The following is an 18,593-nucleotide window of genomic DNA, read 5'->3' on the forward strand; positions in this document are numbered from 1 at the left end:
GCCATTGTGTAAACTGCTTTTTTGAAAGGTGTCTACGATCTTATAGACACCTTTCAATATTAATACAAATGGATCTACTCATCCTTTTTAAGGAGCACATGGTAATAATAGTTGCTAACATATAATGAGTTATTTTGTGCTAGACACTGCGCTTTATGTGTATCATTTCACTTTATCCTCACGATATCCTTAAAAAGCATGTGCCACTCTTCCGATTTATAGAAGAGAAAAGTGAGACTTAGCTGGATTAAGTTACTTACCCAAAATCATACAGCTAGACATGGTGAAGCCAGCTTTTGAACCCTGGCTTCTCTTAAACGAAGCAATCAGGCATACTGTACCTTCTGTTAAGCGCCATAGTTTTAAACTAATGCCCACTAACAGATGTTTAAATGGTTTCTATTTTGGGGGGTATTTTTAGTTATGCTGTAATAAACATCAAGGATCACAGACTATGCACTCTTTCTCTTATTTCCTTATTATATACCCAGATGTGCAATTGTTGAGTCAAAGAACATTCACATTTCAAATTCTGATATACATGGCCAGCCTGCTTTCCAGACAGACAGTACCAATTGACCATTAATAGTTATATAAGAGCACCAACACTAGGCAATGTCCATCTTTTTAAACTTTGTCAGTTTGATAGGTTAAAACAAACAAACAAAAAAAAACCCTTAGTTTTGCTTATACATTCCTTTGATTACAATTACTTAAGCCTATTTTTATATATTTTAAGTAACTATTTCTTTTGTAACCTGCATGATTTAAGACTGTTGCCCACTTTTCTATTGAAAAATTCATTATTTAAGAGATTGCAATTATCATTGAACAATGTAACTATCACAGGCCATTTTAAATAGCTGACATCATACCATAATGCCAATATTTAAATAATTTCAACTTATACAACAGAAGAAAAAGAGTGTGCTTTAGCTCTTGCAAGAACTGTATTTATTACACGAGAAGTAGATATTTTCCTATAAATCAATAGGATCAAATCAAAACTACCATCACCCGACTCAAAAGTTGAGAATGTAAGTAGAAACAGTTTTCCAAACTAAGATTTTCTGTTATTCAGATGTGACATTAAGACTTCATTGTTTATTTATTTGGACCAGCATATATCATTTCTTTTTAAAAATTAATGTCAGTTTACTCTGGTGTACTGTTTTTGGTTTTGAGACAGAGTCTCCCTCTGTCACCCAGGCTGGAGTGCAATGGCGTGATCTTGGCTCACTGCAGCCTCTGCCTCCGAGGTTCAAGCAGTTCTCTGGTATCAGCTTCCCAAGTAGCTGGGATTACAGGCACTCATCACCATGTCCGGCTAATTTTTTGTATTTTTAGTGGAGATGGGGTTCCACCATGTTGGCCAGGCTTGTCTCGAACTCCTGACCTGTGATCCACCAGTCTCGGCCTCTCAAAGTGCTGGGATTACTAGCCTGAGACACCGTGCCTCGCCTCAATTTACTTTTTGACAGAAAACTTCCCAGCTTAGATCATGATTATCTGGAAATCAACTAAGCATTATCCTTATCTCCGTCCTTATCACCACTGTCGTCGTCATGGATACCATTTATAAAACATCTTCTCTGTGCCAGGCAGTACTGTGTACATTATCTTACATCATCTTCACAACAACTCTATGAGGTAGGTACTATTTCTCCATTTTAGAAACGAGAAACCGGGGCTCAGACAGGTTATTTACCAGAGGCCTCTCAACTCAAAAACATCAGAGCAGGGATGTGAACCTTGCTCACACTAGAGCTGTTGTAATGACCATGCCTACTTTTTACAACCAGAGTCAGTTAAATGAAGCTAAAGCCAAAAATAAGTCTGTAGCTTCCTAAAGGCAACTCAAGAGAATTACTGGTCTTCTCTTACATGATCACCTTATTTATTCTTAGTAAATCTTAAATGGTTTTATAATTCCTTGTTTTAAAGAAACCTAAAAGGATCAACTCGTCTAACCTTTTAACAAAGACAAGGCTGTGTTGCCATGCCAGATTCAAACTGCCCTTCTTGCCCAAACAGCTCTGTACGCTTTTTAAAGAGTTTTATAATCTGTTGGAAATCTATGCAATTATTTCAGACTATTTAAAATATGTGTTGTCTATATTATGCTATCTTCATTTACTTATCTAAATAGGAAAAAAGTATCAGAATGCTTTCTACATGAACAGCAAGACTAACCAACGTTGAACAGCAGCCAGAATCCTGGCAAAGATGCCATCACAGGAGTCAGGGTTTGAAGTCTAGGTTTACGGTGCATCTAGATGGGTTCCCAGGACGCCTGAAGTAGCCTTAGGAGGCCCAAAAGAAAAAGCTCCACTGGCACAGTCTCCTAATGGTGACAAAGGACTCCCTCTCAGCTGCTTGGCAGCCTTACAATCAGAGCGTTCTTACATCTAACCTAATTATTTCCCACTGAAATTCAAACCTAATTCATTTATTTTTTATTCTCTATAAAAATGAAAAACATTACTAGCAAGTAACTTGCTCAACATCTCACAGAAAATAAAGAAAAGGTAGCTGGAATCAGCACTGATTTTGAGTCTCCTTCATCGCATAGTCAAAAGTTATTTTGCTAAGGGAAGAATTGCTTATCTCCCTCAAGAAAACTGTGAAATTGATTTGAAAACAACATTGCCTTTCTGAAATGTTCATGACTACTATATATCGTAGAATTTAGAAACAGAAACCCTTCATAGTACTTTTAAAGGTCTTCTTGTCAAAATAATAACCATGGGTAACTTTTATCAACACTTCTGTGTTAGGTACAGTACTAAAAGTTTAACATGCATGATGTTCTTTGATCTTTACAGTTCTATAAAGTAGGTGCTTGCTTCCCACATTGACAAATAAGGAAGTAGGATTAGTTAAGTCATCATCCCAAAGACCTACAGCCAGTAAATGGAACCTGTCTCCCTAAGCTCAGAACCCTCAGCTATATGGTCTCTCACCAGACTTTTATTTTTCAAATGTGTAAGCTTCCCTTTTTAGGGTATGTTGTTCTAGAAAACATCAAGTTCTTTATAATGACTTGTATTTTTCTCATCCCTTTCATTATAAACCTTGCATAAAAACAACAACCTCAAGGTTTCACAAAGCTAAAGAGAGTCACACTTAAGAATGTAGCAAATTTTTTTTTTTTTTTTGAGACGGGGTCTTGCTCTGTTGCCCAGGCTGGAGTGCAGTGGCGCGTTCTTGGCTCGCTGCAACCTCCGCCTCCCGGGTTCAAGCAATTCTCCCTGCCTCAGCCTCCCGAGCAGCTGGGATTACAGGTGCCTGTCACCATGCCCAGTTAATTTTTGTATTTTTTCATAGAGACGGGGTTTCGCCATGTTGGCCAGAGGCGTCTTGAATGCCTGACCTCAGGTGATCTGCCTGCCTCGGCTTCCCAAAGTGCTGGGACACAGGCATGAGCCACCGAGACCAGCCAGCAAACATTTTTTTTAAACTAAGGGAAAAAAATATGCGCACTAAGACTTAGAAGCATGAATGTAAGTATAAAGTTTTTGCGCCAGAAACAGTCCATTTTGAGACTCTGTTCCTTTAATCTATTTAGACATTTATTATCACAGCTAAACCAACTATTTTATTTTCACAGCTGTATAATAAAAAGATGCTCCTTGACTTTCAATGGGGCTACATCATTGCTAAGTCAAAAGTGCATTTAATAGCGGTAGCAGAACAGACATTCCCCAACTTATAATTTTTCAACTTTATGATGGTCCAAAAATGGGGCACATTCAGTAGTAATCATAAGGACCTCCTTCATGGGCTTATATCCCAATAAACCCAAACTAAAGTTCAAAAATCCTAAGTCAGGGACTGTCTGTATTTTGACATCTATTTGGGCAGGCCCCTCCTCTTATGGTTTAAACTATCCAGCCTCAGCTGATTTCAGTTTCAGGGCTGACTTTAGCTACTTTGCCAAGGTATTTCTGCCAGCCAGGGGACAAGTATCCAAACTGAGAGTTAAGGTTTTTAAGGTCCTTTTAAAAAACTGCATCCAAACTTACAGTGTCTGTTACTGATTATAGAAAACAAAATGAGATCTTCAACAAACCTAGTAGATCGTGTTTGCAAGACACTTAGGCTTTCAGGGTGACCAAATAAAGACAAACCTTGAAGAAGCCAACTAAGCTAATAGTTTCATCGGCTTTAGGTAAGGCTTTAGGTACTAGCAACTATCAATGTACCACGCAATGTGACAGTAGGAAGAGACCCAAATAGTAGGAGACATGATATGAGCATGCTAAGATCCTATAAAATTGTCGAAGAAAAAGTTAAAACTAACTCATATAAACAATTAGCACATAAACAATTAGCCTGGGTGGGCCTTTCTGATATAAGCAGGGCTTTAGAACAGGGGAAGATCAGTGTGGGCTGCAGTGTCCAGTAAAAACTAATAGATCAAATAGCTCAGCTCTAGCTTAACTAAATGCCTGGTGGTAATCAAAATTTAGTGACAGCTATTCAGAAGTCCATGTGAAAAGAAACAGTGATTATGTCAAGTTGGTTTATAAATCAAGGCTGGGCTACACTTACAGCCTTCCAATAAAAGGGCAAAGATCCTATTAGAAAGTATCTCTTAATTGCAGCAACTACTCTAGATCATATGCCTAAACTGTGGCCAGCACTAGATTAACCCAATGGGAAAGCTCCATGCTTTGTGGCTTATAGGTTATTCAAAACCAGAATCTGATCCTACTCTCCTTATACGTGACCTGAAAAGTCCCTCCTCCACTGGACTTGCATCCATAAAAACTCCACCCAGTTTCCTGACATCACGGAAATTTACTAGCCCACTTGGAAGACCTAGTATGTAAGCTCATCTATTTGTGGAAAGAGGCAATTCTTTCCAAAATTACTGAGTCAGAAATTTTTACCAGCTCTAGACTTTTTTTTTAAGGGGGGGAAGTTTTATCTTTTTTTTAAAATTTTACTTGAATAAACAGGATGAGCACTGTATCTCCTTCCAAGGAGCAAAAAATATGGCTCAAATAGCTGGAAAAATTGGTCAGGAGGAACTGGAGTGGAAGCTTGCTTTAAATTTTTTAAGTTATATGCAAACTCCATGGTTATTTAATTTTTAAAGAATTATGAGATAAGACATCTCCATGATTTCTTTACTCATCTGTCATTCGAGAAAACATTACTTAGAGAGGGTAGACAGCTCTTCCTTCCTCAATTATGCCCTTTGAAATGAACAGAAAACTTACCTGTGAGTTGGTTTTTTTTTTTTTTTTTTTGAGACGGAGTCTCGCTCTGCCGCCCAGGCTGGAGTGCAGTGGCTGGCTCTTGGCTCACTGCAAGCTCCGCCTCCCGGGTTTGCGCCATTCTCCTGCCTCAGCCTCCCGAGTAGCTGGGACTACAGGCGCCCGCCACCTCGCCCGGCTAGTTTTTTGTATTTTTTAGTAGAGACGGGGTTTCACCGGGTTAGCCAGGATGGTCTCGATCTCCTGACCTCGTGATCCGCCCGTCTCGGCCTCCCAAAGTGCTGGGATTACAGGCTTGAGCCAGTGAGTTGGTTTTAAGGCGGTTTCACTAAAATCAGGGAGTTAAAGACTATTTAACCCTCTGAGGTTCCTTCCAGTCCTCCTACTGCTGTGTGTGTGTGTGTGTGTGTGTGTGTGTGTGTGTTGAGATGGAGGTCTTGCTCTATTGCCTCGGCTGGTCTCAAAGCCCTGGGCTCAAGAGGTGCTACCACCTCAGCTTCCCAAAGTGTTTTATACTTTTGAAAGGTAATTACTGGTACTTGAAGTTAAACAGAGGAATAAAGCAGGGTGTGAAGTTTTCACACACATGCCTCAGGACTCTATTTCTAATGAGATGATACACTGTAAATCATGAAACACTAATTCACTTCATACCTTATAGCTTTGTATTAAGTGAAATTGGGATAATTTGGTGGGTTGGTGACGTAAATACTTCAAGAGTTGTGAAGATCAAATGAGAGAGGTAAAATGCTTTATAAAAGGCAAGACGCTATTCAACGTAAGGTTATACATGCTTTAAAACAATAAATCTAAATCCAGGATAATGGTTATTTCTGGGAGAGAGGAAAGGGAAGGATTACCAAGGCATCTTAACTCTACCTGCAATGCACTGTTACTTAAAGAAAATCTGAGGCAACAGGGCAAAATAGAGACTTAGTAAAGAGATGCAGTAGACACATGAATGTTCCTTGTATTTTTCTCCATAACTTTGTGTATGTTTGCAATAATTCATAATATAAACTTCAGTTACTATACTGTAATTTTTATAAAATAGAAATGACAAAGATTCCAAGGAATTTTAAAGGTTTCTTATGGATGATTTTTAAAAACTATTTAACCTTATACATAAATAGAGTATCTTGCTTTTTACTAACTAGTATCTACTCTCATTCATATAATCACCATTGCTTTTCTTCCTTGCACCTCCACCTTGCACAATTTAAACAACAAAGCACAACTCTCTCCAGGGCATGTGAACAAAAGGAATTTCTAGGAGATGGGCTCTGCGGAAGTCGTGGTCCTGGGAACAGCTTCACAGAGAAGGAGAAAGCACAGGGACAGGCTGCCAGATTGCTGCAGTTGTGTCTTCAATGGGCTTCGTTATTTTGTTTCAATTATCATGACTTCCCAGAATATCAGAGAAACTCATATTTAGAAGTTTAAAAACCTATCCTGTACATACTAAAATATTTCCAGATGAAATCATACAACATCAAGGATTTACTGCAAAATAACATGAAGAGGAGTAGGCGTGGGAATAGATGAATCAAGACTGGTCATGGTTTGAGAACTGTTTAAGCTGGTGATGTGCACACATGGGGATACAGTTTACTCTTTCATTTACTTTTGTGTATACTTAAATTTTTCCTTAATGAAGTTTAAAAAAAAAAAAACCTCAAAGCTAAAATAAATGATTTAAATATCAATCTATTAAGTCTTGCACACATTTCAATTTGTTAGGCCTATCCATGGCAAGGGGATCAGGGAGCCAGGCCAGGTTAGTCCTGAGGCACTGTTAGTCAGCTGTGTGCTCTTGTCTAAGTTACTCAGTCTCCTTGATTTTGAGTTTATGGATAAGATATCTATGTTCCCTTTTAGCCATATCACGATTATCGGATTTATAAAACTGGCTTACAGATATTATATCATATAGTAAGAATTGCAAATGTTATAATGGTACACTGTGACCACATGGGAGTATCTTTCATCCCTCATTTATGTATTTGAGAAACATTTACGGAATGCATACTATGCACCAGGCAGTGTGACATGTGGGTATAATTCAAAGTTAAGTGACACAGAATCTCTGCCTTCAAGATGCACTCTAATCAGGCCGGGCGTGGGCTCACGCCTGTAATTCCAACAGTTTGGAAGCCCAAGGTGAGTGGATCACCTGAGGTCAGTGGTTCAAGACCAGCCTGGCCAACATGATGAAACCCCATCTCTATTAAAAATACAAAAAAAGTAGCCAGGCGTGGTGGCAGGTGCCTGTAATCCCAGCTACTTGGGAGGCTGAGGCAAGAGAATCACTTGAACCTGGGAAGCAGAGGTTGCAGTGAGCTGAGACCACACCCTGCACTCCAGCCTGGGCAACAACAATGAAACTCCATCTCAAAAAAAAAAAAAAAAAATGCAGTCTAATCATGGAAGACAGACACAAACAAATGAACAACAACACAAACTAAGTAGGATGATGGGGTGATGGAGCTGAAAATACCAAAAGGCCTTAGTAGTGTGAGAGAACAAGGAATTTGTAAATAATTTTGTATGAAGGGGTGAGAGAGGAAAGTGGCAGAAGATGAGGGAGGACAGGAAAGTAGGAACCAGATTGAGAAGGACCATGAACATGATGCCATAGAATTTGGATGGTACCCTGAAAAGTGGTAAGGAAGTCATTTAAAGGATTTTAAGTCTGAGAATGATGTGGTCCAATTTACATTTTAGATTAATTGTTGGGGCAGGAAGGTGGATTTGGTGGTTGCTGGCAATGTTTGAGGAATGAAGGGAGGTTTGCCGTAATTATGAGATAACTAAAATGGCCTACCAGGATATGACTGAACTGGGGCAGGGTTATCAGAGATGACTGAGATACTGTTAGAATGCCTTCTTGGGTTTGGAAGTAGAGAAAAGAAAACATAGTGAGTTATATAAGTAATCATTAATGTACAATAAAGGTTACAAGTTCCTTCCTCAAAGTATAAAAGTGATGAGTTTGGAAATGCAAGTTGTAGGTACTCTACTATTTCTCCCTCTGTCTTTCAAAATAACATACGAACTGCAGCATTGAACAATAGTATGTATTCATCATGAATGGCTTATGTGCTTCAAGCACAGCTACTATAGGTACTGAATAAATGTGGGTTATATGTGAACGTGATAAATTATTAAACACATGAAATGGACTGGACCTGTTTTCTCTGGTCACGGCCACGGCCACATAGTACGGATGGTAACTCCCTGCTGGCCAGATTAGTAGTGACTTGATAAAATGCACAAACAAAAAGGATTTTTTTTCAGGTGATTTTTACACCATTCTGTAACCGTTCCCCCCAGATTTGAAAACCGTATCAGCAATGATCCTCACCATCATTTCTTAAAATACTGGAGAGGATAGTTAAGGTCTGGTTACTTAAGATTTAGATACTCCCGACATGTAGACTCCAACAGGACACCTTTTTTTCTTACAAATTACATAGTGTCTTTATCTGAGCTCCAAAAAGGGCCTTTCTTTCTTTTTTTTTTTTCTTTTTGACAGAGTCTTGCTCTGTTGCCAGGCTGGAGTGCAGTGGCGCGCTCTTGGCTCACTGCAATCTCTGCCTCCTAGGTTCAACCGATTCTCCTGCCTCAGCCTCCCGAGTAGCTGGGATTATAGGTGTGCACCACCACGCCCAGCTAATTTTTGTATTTTTAGTAGAGACAGGGTTTCCCCATGTTGGCCAGGATGGTCTCGATCTCTTGACCTCGTGATCCGCCCACCTCAGCCTCCCAAAGTGCTGGGATTACAGGTGTGAGTCACTGCGCCCGGCCCAAAAAGGGCATTTCGAAGAGAAGTATCAGAAGCCATCAGTCAGTCCTCAGTGCCACAAACCATACCTACTTATGTTTCAATTTTTACAAAAAAACAGCAATATTGTTTCCTCAAAACACGTTATCTTTATTTGAATAAAGATAAAAAGGCACAGAAAGGTAGATTATCTAGACAGTGTCCTGCTGTTAATGACTATTATTCTGAAATTAGAAAATTCTGCCTATCTTTTAACCATTACCTCCTTATACTTCCCAGATTTTCTCAGCAGTGAGGCTATAGTATCAAACATCAAAACCTAGAAATCTGATCATTCTATTCCATACCCAGAACTTTATTCAATGCTAACACTCTATGTTATTGACAATAATAAAAATAAGTAATTCATAATAATTAACTATACATTAATTATGTGGTAGGTAATATGCTTAATACTTTATATACGTTATCTCATTTGGTTCTGATCCTCACATTAGCCCTAACAAGTGGTACGTAACGTTACTGCCATTTTGCAATAGAAAAAAATGGGCTCAGACATGTGTATGTTATAAATGTTATAAAACCAAAACAAGCCTGTCACACTCACTAGCCCAGGACTCCTCACACTATGCATACTACTCTCCCAAGCCATGTGTAGGTGGGCAGGTATTAAAGATTAAAAAGCTGAGGCTCAGGAAGTTGGCAAGCCTTGTCTAGGGTCACACATTTAGAAATGGAGCCACTATTTGGCTCCCAGTCCAGGACCCCTCCCACTCTGCCTCCAATACTGGACCTTCTCAATAAAATAAATCATAGCCATTTACAGGGATCAACAAAGTAGAAAAACTCCACCCTTGTTTAAAAGAAAAAAGATAAACATACAAAATAAGGAAGAAAAAATATCAAACACAAACTGGCTTTGTCAACGTAGCATAAAGGTCATTCCATTTTTGTTTTTCCAGTATTTCTTTGTATGTTTCTTTTACAGTCCACATTTAACTGCCAAAGTTTTCAGTACTTATCAGAGACCTGGTAAAAGGTTAAAGAGCATTTTTCTGTTCCCAACCCACATAGAAAACAATGCCCACAATCAATCATCACGGAATCTATTGCCAAGTAGCAGGCAGGTGCAACTTTTCTCTGCTGTACTGTGTGTTGGGGGAGGAGAGGTTTTGAAAGAAACATTAAAAACAAACCACATTTGGGGGGATAATTTCTTCTAAGTGACTTGCAACTTGTAAGACATTTGGCTGTTGACAAGATGATCCCACCCTTGAATACACGGAAGTTGCACTCAGTCTCACAAAGCAGATTCAGTCGCCCCAGGCAGAAGTCTGGACTTCCCTTCAAGACAAATATGGAATTCAATCTGTGTGATGCCTTGAATGCAGCTAATTAATTTGCAATCCTTTATTATGACCATATAAAGGAGAGAAAAGAGCTACTTTCCCAGTCCTTCCTTGTGGGGAAGTCAAAAAGAAAAAAAAGCATAATATTTAAATCCCATGGCAAAGTTCTTAAACTTTTCCACTAATATACACACCCTAGCTAATTCATCAGCGTAATGCCCTACAGCGGATCAGCTCAGTACTATCTTTCCTATACATGCTCGTTCCAATGCTATGCTCATTCTACTCAAAACTGAATGGATAAGAAGCTATAATGTCTCATTCTTTTTGCTTAGCCACTTAACCCTATAATTTTTAGAGTACATGAATTGACCTTAATTCATTTTATTATTTATATTTGCTTACAGCTAAGTAAACAAACCACAGCTGAGTGAAAACTCTATCTAAAAATAGCCAAGAGCCGAAGCAGTAACAGCAACCTAATGAAAACTGCTTTATGAACCAATGAGAGCGTTTAACATCCAAAATAAAGGTTCAGAGGAGGAAAATACTTTTAACCTCACGCCTGTAATCCCAGCAGTTTGGAAGGCCAAGGCAAGTGGATTACTTGATGTCAGGAGTTCAAGACCAGTATAGCCAACACGGTGAAACCCCGTCTCTACTAAAAATACAAAAATTAGCCAGGCGTGATGGTGTGCGCCTGTAGTCCCAGCTACTCGGGAGGCTGAGGCAGGAGGATCTCTTGAACTCAGGAGGCAGAGGATGCAGTAAGCCGAGATCGTGCCACTGCACTCCAGCCTGGGTGACAGAGCAAGCCTCCATCTCAAAATAAAAAATACAAAACTAAAGCTAATGAGTAGACACATTTCAAATATGGTTAGCTATCTCCCAAATAGCTGTAGTCTTTCAGAATGGCTCTGTCTCAACTGGACAGTAACTATACAAGCTCAAAAACCAATTGGGAGTCCTCTGTGGAATATTTAAAACCATTCTCTATTAACTACCTTCCAAACATTTGCATATGGCATATAGGAAACTGAATTACAAGTTATGAATTTTCTGAAATCTTTCAGAGGCCAGCAACCACTCATGAGGAGCCAAAACTATTCATAATGAAAGCCTGATCCACTATACACTTCGATTAGGCAACTCCAGCTCCAAGTTCTGCTCCTTCCTTGAAAGTACTGGATCCCACCAACTACACTGAAAATGTATTTTCCCATTCTCTCATCATCACATTTAAAAAACAAAGTTTTAGGTGAATTCTTCTTTTAAAAACTAAAAATGAATTAGTGTTTCTTCAGATACCAAGTTGATAATATCTATGAATCTACTTCTAAAACTCTGCCACTAGACTGACTGACTTTGAATCCCTAATTCCACTCCTGCTGGCTGTGTGATCTTAGACAAGTTACTACATCTGCCTGTGCCTTGGTTTTCTTACAGATCAAAAGGATTGTTGTGAGTTAATACATGTCATGCACTTAGGGCAGTACCTGATTCATGATATAATTTGAAGAAATTATAATTATCATTATCACTGCTATCGTCACTGTTACCTTTACAATTACACTGTTAACGTGTCCCTTTTGTCATCCTCCAGTATTCGGAAAAATCTACCAAAAGATAATTAGGATCTCTCCACTAAAGGAAGTAATTCATGGACAGTTTGGTTAGCAAGTTACATATTACAAATAACATCGTAAAGATTCAACTAAAATCATAGTTTAAGATTCAAGCCAGGCATGGTGGTTCACACCTGTAATCCCAGCAATTTGGGAGGTGGAGGTGGGAGGATCCCTTGAGCCCAGGAGTTCAAGACCAGCCTGGACAACAAAGCGAGACCTTGTCTCTACAAAAAAAATTTAAAAGGGCTGGGCGTGGTGGCTCATGTCTACAATCCCAGCACTTTGGGAGCCCAAGGCAGGTGGATTACTTGAGGTCAGGAGTTCAAGAACAGCTTGACCAACATGGTGAAACCCCATCTCTACTAAAAATACAAAAATTAGCTGGGCATGGTGGCGTACTCCTGTAATCCCTGCTACTCGGGAGGCTGAGGCAAGATAATTGCTTAAAACCAGGAGGCAGAGGTTGCAGTGAGCTGAGATCATGCCACTGCACTCCAGCCTGGACGACACAGTAAGACTCAAAATAAGTAATTAAATAAAAAAGAATCAATCAGGTGGGTGTGGCGACACACTGGTAGACCCAGCTGCTCGGCAGGCTGAGTGGGGAGGATCGCCTGGGTCTGGGAGGTAGAGGTTACAGTGAGCCACGATCACACGACTGCCTTCCAGCCTGGGTGATGGAGACACTGTCTCCAAAATAAAAAATAAAAAAGAGATTCATTTGGATCCCTTATAGGCAATTGTTGCAAATTTCAGGTAGTTCCTAAAGTCTTAAGATTAAACTTTCGAAATCACAATGCCAAAAACGTTTTGACTTCGAAATAATCACAGTACATTTGGAGAGATAAATACATCTACAACTAGGCGACAACACTGAAAATAAAATTGTAGCAGTTTGAACAGGGGATTAAATGGGTTAATTTTTTTCCTGGGGTTCAAAAAAAGAAACAGCAGCAAAAAAAGGGTACTTAAAAGTTGGCCTGGTGCAGTTGCTCACACCTGTAATCCCAACACTTTGGGAGGCCAAGGTGGGCGGATAACCTGAGGTCAGGAGTTCGAGACCAGCCTGGCCAACATGCCGAAACATCGTCTCTACTAAAAATACAAAAACTAGCCGGACGTGGTGGCGGGTGCCTGTAACCCCAGCTACTTGGGAGGCTGAGGCAGGAGAATCGCTTGAACCCGGAAGGTGGAGGTTGCAGTGAGTCAAGATCATGCCATTGCACTGCAGCCTAGGTGACAAATCAAATCTCCATCTCAAAAAAAAAAAAAAAAAAAGATTGAAAGTTATGGGTTATGATACAGAACATATACAACATGAATATGTCATGGTTATGAACATGTAGATTATTCAAGATGGTGTATTTTTGAAATAATACAATACCAGGTTAAAAAATTTGCATCACAGAATGAAAAATAAGCCACAAACTAGCAGAAGATAATTGTAACACATAAAAACAAAGGATTAAATACAATGGTAATACAATGATAGCTATTCTTACAAAGTTGTTTCTATGTTTCAGGTACTATTCTAAACAATATACACGCATCTTGAATGCATGAAGAATTCCTATATAAGAAAAACACAAACAACAAAATTTAAAATGAACAAAAAACCCAAATAGGAATTTGACAAAAGAGAAAACATAAATGGCTCATAAACACAATAAAAGATGCTCAACTACAATTCTAATCAGGAAATGAACATTAAAACCCCAAAGAAATACCACTTCATACTCCTAGTTTAGCAAAAACCTAAAAGGCTGTGAATATCTAATTTCATTAAGGAAGAACAATGGGAAAACTATTCACTGCTGGTGAGGGTATAGATTGGTATAACTGCTTTGGAGAACAGTTTGATGCCACTCAATAAAGCTGAACACACACATGCCCAATGACCAAGCAATTCCACTCCAGGTACATACTGTAAAAATAAACCTGCACATGTAGAATAGGAGACACTGCATAACAACGTTCAGTGGAACATGAGGCTGAGTTGGGAAGACAGCTTGAGGCCAGGAGTTTGAAGCTGCACCAGTAGCTGGGACTACAAGCATGTGCCACCGTGCCTGGCTAATTTTTTGTTGTTGTGGTTGTTGTTAGAGATGAGGTCTTCCTTTATTGACCAAGCTGGTCACCAACTCCTGGCTTCAAGTGATCTTCCCACTTCTGCCTCCCAAAGTGCTGGGATTACAGGCGTGAGCCACCATGCCCAGTCAAGTTCTGCTTCTTAACCTGTCGTAGATACTTTGATGTTTCATTTTCCTTTATTGTACAGATATACTTCATATTCTCATCTGTGACACAAGTCAAACTTTTTTAAAAAGTTAACATTTATTCCCTTTAGATGAATGATCGGCAAATTTACATAATGAATTAATTACTGAAACAATGTATAGATTTCAGACTAGGAAAGTAACTATTTATAAAAGAAAAGCTTAAAATCTGCAACAGAAACAAAATCCTGAAACTGTAAAATTCAGTCAAACTAAAATTTAAAAAACAAAGCAATGATATAAAGTATCATTTGTCCAAATGTGGTCTACAAAATGCTTTTTTCTTAAATACGTCTGAGGAAAAACAGGTTCCAGGAGTAAAGTATGTTTGAAAAACACTGGGTTAAACAACTGAACCTATGAAGGAAGGAACAGAACTTCTCAAGCTCTTGACTCTGGAATCACTTTTACATGGCAATTACCACCATGCTGCTTCTTAGATTTGTAGTTCAGATAAACACAATCTGGGAAACATTTTATAACACAGAGGCCACACCAGATTGAATGCTGCCCCCAGGAATGAAATGAAAACAGGAATGGATACTCCAGTAAGAGGTACCCAGATATCCTCATCTTCAGTAGCTGACATAAACCCTGGATAAATGGGATCAAACCCCATAACCAAATACAACTTTTTAGGAACTAAGTGGATATTCACTCTGTGTTGTATGAACATGTGGGCAATGTGTTGCCTACACAGCTTTTCCATGATTTCCCTGAGGGGCAAAAAAAAAAAAAAAAAAAAAGTACAACAAAAAAAGATCTAGGTGTAATATAAAGAATTTCTACCACTGTTAGGGTAATGGTGGACTGACTGGCAGAGGGTCTTAGATGTGACTTAAGTAAGTTCAATAGAAGCTTCCAGCACAGAAATACATGTTTCAAATTGGATTGCTCAGTCAAAAAGTTTTTGCATTAGACTTCCCCTAATCAAATTAGAAATTATCTAACTTTCTACTACAGTTTTCCCCAGGCACAAGGAATCTGTGAACCGGACCTAAAAAATTCTTCATCATGTGCTTTTATCACCATAGGAAAAGATGCACATTTATTTTAAAAACTTCTCTACACCACTATCATAAACCTTTGCACACACCTATTCCTTTTGGAAGCTAAATTCTGAGTGGCAACAAATATATTCTTAAGAAAAAAGTCTGACACAATGCCTCTGCATCTTAAAATATGTTAAAATACCATTTGAAAAGAGTCAAACATCTGTCTTTTCCGGGCATCACAGGGAGTCAAACTGGAAAACGTGGCACTGCCAGGATTTCTACCTGGTGAAGGGTGGCAGACTTTTCTCTTCAGAGGGCTCTCGACAGGGCAGCATTCATTACCTTGCCAATTTACCACAACCGAGGCCCAATCCTCAGTCGTACAGGTTCAGAAATTTATTTTTATCAGCATCAATAGGGTAGCTGCATTGCTTAGAAGCAAACAAAATTAACCGTGCTTCAATAGAAATCAGGATATAGATGCATTAATACAGAATGACAAATGATAGAAATAGGATTGCCTGTTTACGGTCATACCTGTGATAGAAATAGGAATGCCTGTTTATGGTCATACGTGGCCAATACTTTCATTACAGCCAAACTCATATATGCAGCCAAATAAGAGGCCCCTGGATACACAGGGAATCAGAATAAAAAAAGAGGATCTGAACATTTAATAGTCTTCTTTCATTCAATCAATAATTTTTTTTAATTAAGCAACTACTATGTCCAGGTAACCTTCTAGGTTCTGAGGATACAGAGGTCTCTGCTTACAGAAGTCATATCTGAGTAGCAGGCAAGAGTATGTGTTTCACAGAAGTTTATTATAATATATTAATAAGAGTAAAAACTTTTGGGAGCAATCTAAATGTTCAATAATAGAACTCCAATTAAATAATGATAAATCCAAATACTGAAAAATAATGTAGCCCTTTGAGAATAGCACTTGCAAGTCATAATTCATGACATGGGAAAATTATCATGATGGGAAAAAAAGCAAGCTATATATAGTGCATGATCCTACACACATACATACATTACACACATATTTCCTATCCCTTTATATGCATAAGAAAACAAGTAGAAGGAAAGTCGTATCTTTAGACAAATCTTGTTTACTAAAGTACTATTAATGATTATTTTTTCTTTTTCTTTATACCCTTTTGCATTTTTCAATTTCCTAAAAGAGCCTTACATGCCTTTTATCACCAGGAGAAAAATTACTTCTGAAGTAATTTCAGTCAACATGCATACTAAGAAGTCTTCAGATTTATCTATTAGAAGCTGTGCATGAATGCCAGTCTCTGCATCTGTCTTGGAACTCAGAGAGGTCTTTTCCCATGGCTTTAAGCAATACTCAAAAAGACTAGCATACCTGAATTTCCTAGTCCTATGTTTTCTTCATCCAACAGCCAGTCTTATATTTCTAGCTGTTTTCTAAACACTTCAACCAAAACATTTTACAGATAACTCATACAGTCATCCTTTGACATGCATGGGGAATTGGTTCCAAGATCCCCCGTGTATACCAAAATCCATGGATGCTCAAGTTACTGATATACAATAGTGTAGTATTTGCATATAACGTACACACATACTCCTATATACTTTAAATCACCTCTAGATTACTTATAATACTTAATATGATGTAAATGCTATGTAAATAGTTGGTATACCGTGTTGTTTTTTATTTGTATCATTTTTTATTGCTGTATTTTTTTTTTTTTGACAATTTTGTTCCACAGTTGTTTGAATCAGTGGATGCAGAACCCATGAATATGGAGGGCCAATTGCATTTCATTACGTCCAAAGGCAAATGCATAATTTTTTCCCCACAGCTAATTTTCTAGCAACCCCATGGCTGTCCATGGCATGAACCTCGCTTCCAGTCAGAAAGTTTGGGAAGCAGCCTTAATTAATCCCTTTCCCATTTCAGGTTCATTAAAAAACTCTTGTCAAAATCTCTTTCATCCCACCTTATTCTTTATTCTCACTTCCATCAGCGTATCAGTCCAGGCCCTAGTAACATTAATGTTACTAATGGCACTGTTAGTAACATTAATGTTACTAATGGCACTGTTAGTAACATTACTTACCAGCATTCAAGTGGGTCTTCCTGGTGCCATTCTCTCCCATCCTGAAATCACTGCTCTTTATACAGAACTTGTATGATGTCATTCATTGGCTCAAAAACTTTTAAAGTCTTCCTTTTTCTACCACCCCAATCTAAATTTCTATGCCTGGCTTTTATTAAAACCCATAATTTGACCCCACCCTAGCTATTTAACTTTATTTTCCACTATTTGCCAGTCTCCTCCCTCATCAACGAGAAGACATAACATAATCAACCTCACCACTAACCCTTGGAATATCTAAACTTAAAAATGGTCCTTCCTTTCCCCTTTATTTGTATTTAAAGAACGTGACAAATTATTCCTCCTCTGCTAAACTTTTCACAATTTCTTCAACCTCATTTATGTTTCACGTTTTCAGAACCTGTCTTGCATTTATTAGGAATCTCACAATTAGGCACTCTCATGTAGATAGGTTTACAGTCATGTACATTGTCATCTTCTATTAAATTCCATACTCCTTGAGGGCAGGAGCCACACATTATTCTGTCCCCCAAAGTACTCAGAACGATGCAGAGCACACAGAAAGTACTGAAATCTTGTTGACTGATCCAGTGAGAAACGACCAACTTCAGTTTCAGCCTCTCTTTAACATGTACATAGCAATTTGGGCAAGTCAGGCTCCATCCTAAAGGACATAATAGGAGACTCTTTAAGCACATTACTATAAAGGCCCTTTAGGGATAACACTGGAGTGATGAGGTGCTCCGCACCAGGGATAATGGAGACAGAGTTCTTGGGATTCATCACTGGGGTTCTCAAAGCATCTTCCAAGGGGATAATAAGGAAGGACTCAAACACCCTTGAATCTCCATGAGAACAGGCATGAGGTCTTCTGAAAGAGTTCTTTAACTGGAGTGAATGTCAAAGGGAAGTATAATAAAATAAAAGACCTGAGTAGAGTCCTGCTTGTTCATAAAATGACACTATCTAAATCACCAAATCTCACTGAGCCTTGGTTGAACTCAAGAGGTTCCATGCCACTATAAGAGGTGGTAACTGCCAACTGATAGAAAATATTTTCATATGCATAGTCGTAGTGCCCCATATTTATGAACTTAAGAGTCTTCAAAAAGCTTTCTATATACATGATCCTTTACTTTCTAACTTTTCTAAATACAAGATGAGAGAGACACAAAGTGTTCTATCAAAACAGAGTCTTGGCCAGGCACAGTGACTCACGCCTGTAATCCCAGAACTTTGG

General features: G+C 38.6%; 1 protein-coding gene across 3 annotated transcripts in view; it reads right to left on the reverse strand.

Annotated features, from left to right (window-relative positions):
* Positions 1-18,593, reverse strand: part of LOC116268849 (serine/threonine-protein kinase 38-like) — a 79,467-nt gene that overhangs the window by 41,943 nt on the left and 18,931 nt on the right. The window lies entirely within an intron of this gene.

Source organism: Papio anubis, chromosome 9, assembly GCF_008728515.1.
Source record: "Papio anubis isolate 15944 chromosome 9, Panubis1.0, whole genome shotgun sequence".
NCBI lineage: Eukaryota > Metazoa > Chordata > Mammalia > Primates > Cercopithecidae > Papio > Papio anubis.